This window comes from Pyxicephalus adspersus, chromosome 7 (genome assembly GCF_032062135.1).
Source record: "Pyxicephalus adspersus chromosome 7, UCB_Pads_2.0, whole genome shotgun sequence".
In the NCBI taxonomy this organism is placed as follows: domain Eukaryota; kingdom Metazoa; phylum Chordata; class Amphibia; order Anura; family Pyxicephalidae; genus Pyxicephalus; species Pyxicephalus adspersus.
This window is the reverse complement of record NC_092864.1, coordinates 17,154,253-17,157,534: the sequence shown is the minus strand read 5'-3', so window position 1 is coordinate 17,157,534 and position 3,282 is coordinate 17,154,253.

Sequence of the window (3,282 nt, the reverse complement as noted above, 5' to 3'; positions counted from 1 at the left end):
AAATTCCTCCACAGTTATTGTCCCACTTACATTTCTGACTTGGTAAAAAAAATCCTCCCCCTAGCCGCTCTCTCCGCTCCTCCAATGACCTACTAATGACTTCCTCACTCATAACCTCCTCACACTCACGGCTCCAAGACTTTTCTAGAGCTGCCCCAACTCTCTGAAATGGTCGTATTTGGCTTGCTCCTACTTTCTGCTCGTTTAAAAGAGCGTTCAAAACCCATTTTTTTAACTTGCCTACCCATCTTTTTCTGTCTCCTAATCCCCCACTACTTCCCATCATTCCATATCCCCCTCCTATTGTTTGCTGCTTCCCCCACCTCCTAGATTGTAAGCTCTTCGGGGCCGGGTCCTCCTGTGTCACTGTATCTGTCTGTCATTTGCAACCCCTATTTCATGTACAGCACTGCGCAATATGCTGGCGCTATATAAATCCTGTTTATTATTAATAATAATGATATTAATAATATTAAAAATAATAATAATAATAAAAACAATGAAGCCTCCAGTGTTCAGCACCATGTGGAGCTGAATGGACAGTACCCATGAAATGGAAGTGTGACCTCTGGGGAGAAGCTTCCAGTGTTAATAAATGCATCTATCTACAAAGCTGGAAACTTTATTAATAGTTACTTTATAGGAAGTATTTTCGGTTGCTCTAATAACTAAATGTGATGAATAGAATATGGCGCAGTCATTAGTATTGTAAAACAGCTGAGACTCATCAGGCTCTCCCAATGCCATTAAAATGCCATTTGCTGGAACCTTGAACCCCCCCCATTTCTCTTAGTGTGGGATGTCTTTTGTTGTTTATTGCAAAGAAAACAGACTTTACCATTCCTAATTCTCAGGGGGATCTGAAGTTTCAATGCATGTGTGAGGAACTTCCAAACCCTGAACAAAGCATTCTGGGGAAACACAGACTTCTCAATTTTCAATGATGTCCTTCAACCAAGGTCGCTCCCAGTGCTGTGTTCGGGATATACTTGCTGGGATGTTTCCCATCATCATTTTGCCATTTGTGGTTTGCAAACACGTCAGTACATGTGTATGATTTTAATGTTTCAATACCTAAATGTCAAAAGAGAATTGAATAAAAGAAAGTGGGAATATCCTAAATTGTATTTAGGAGGTCATCATAAGATATTTACAAGTTAACAATCGCACTCTTGATTAAAAGAGAACCTGTGACATGTGACTGGCAAATTTTAGGCTTTAGGTCATTAATTTCTAACTTTTTTTTAATTATTGATCAATAACTAGTATGCAGAGACGGGGTTACCTATAGCAATGTGTATTGACCCCACATTGGCTGTATATATTTGGGATTTTATAAAAACATCCTATTAACATTCTTTGCAATTTACATAATCCAGCATAGTCACTGTTAAGGGAAGGCACTGGATTGGAATTATATTTACAGGAAATCAAAGGTTATCATTCCTACTTAATAAAGCTACAGGATAAAGTGTAATGTACCATGGAAATCAATCAAACTTATGGAAGTCCGAAAAATACATAATAACATTTTATTGAATCAGAAAAAGACCAACAATGGGCTGGTCAGGAGGTGAGGAGACCCAGCAAAGGGTAGAAAGTCTGCCAGGGAAGTCTCTGGGTGGCACTCCTAGTTTGCTCCTTCTTCAGAGATTCAGGGTTCATGGTCCCCCTGGTAGCTCCATGGCCATCTTCCCTGATCCTTCTTTTGGCTGATATCTTCTTTTTTCAGCCATTTATGATATCTAGTTCCAACTCATAACACCCTAAACTACGCACACGTGTCAGATGATTATCAATGGAGACAAACTATTGCGCTCGTTGGGCAACAATCACAGTATTTCTCCAACATTATTCCTCAATCTGCCCTGGCAGATAAACGACCATTTGGAAATGACTGGTGTGCTTTGCTATGGAGGAGAACACAGCAAGGTGCTGCTCGCTTGTCCTCCCTCCCCCTCTCCTATAAACAGAAGGGCGCTGTGTATACATTTGTTCATCTGTCACTGGCAACAGTCACAAAAAATAATTTCCGGTGACAACGGTAATGGGTTTTACAGATGCGTGTAAGCTGAGCATGCATACTCTCCCCCACCTCTTCATCAAACGTCTGTCCATGGAAATCATCTTTCATAATTTATTCCAGTGAAACTGGAAAGAACTGGTGCTGTATACACAGAGCTGTTCACTTTTTTGGAGAGGGAAGGATGATCCTGAGACTCCACGCTGCATCCTTTTCTATAGGAAATGACAGTAGTTGTACCCATTCATTTGTTTGTGGGCCAACACAGATGTTGGGGGACCTCTGTACACATTCCAAATCTTTTCCAAACACTATCCTGGTTGTTTATTTCTAACAAATATCTAGTGGATGTATGTAGCTTTATAGATTGTAAGCTCCATTGGGCAAGAATATTATTATTATTATTATTATTATTATTAATTATATTATTATTAATAAACAGGATTTATATAGTGCCAACATATTACGCAGCGCTGTACATTAAATAGGGGTTTCAAATGACAGATACAGACAGTGACACAGGAGGAGAGGACCCTGCCCCGAGGAGCTTACAATCTAGGAGGCATTGTTTGTCCTTATCAAGCATACAGATTTGTCCACTGCAGCTACCATTTATTGTACAGCGCTATGTAATGTGTTGGTCCTCTATAAAAAGATAATAAATAGGACTGTCTGAGTTTTGCATTGTGACAGAAGAGCTCACACTCTATTACTGAGCACATAGGCCACTAATTCCTCTTAAGACAAAGTCTTTCATGGAGATGCCAGTGATGACCTTGACTTCCAGCATGCTCATAGCCAGCTGTCCCAGTAAGACAAATGGTCCCTCCAGTCCTGGGTTAACCCCTGAGGGCTCGCTCACACCATCCATGAACAAATCTCTGATCCCTATCTCCAGAAATGGGTGCATACCCTGTGTACCTACCTCTCCTTTACTGTAGGAAAGTCTGCATTGTCTCCTGTAGTGCCATAGAGGTTAGTAGGAAGAGGTGCGCATTCCTGGAAGAGTTGGTTTCCCAGCAGACCTTCCTCTGGAATGGAGCAGCAAGCCTCTCACTAGTGTTGCTGTTTGCATTTGGGAGGATTACGAAATCGACATTGGGTTCTAAGAAAAAACAAGTTACCTCCTCTAAAAAATGGCATTAACGTGCCCAACAGGCATCCACTGCCCTCTGTGTACCTTAACAATGGGCATACCAGCATCTGTGAGCCTGTTGTTAAGGTACAACTTCTCCTGCCAGTCACCAGCTAATGAAAAA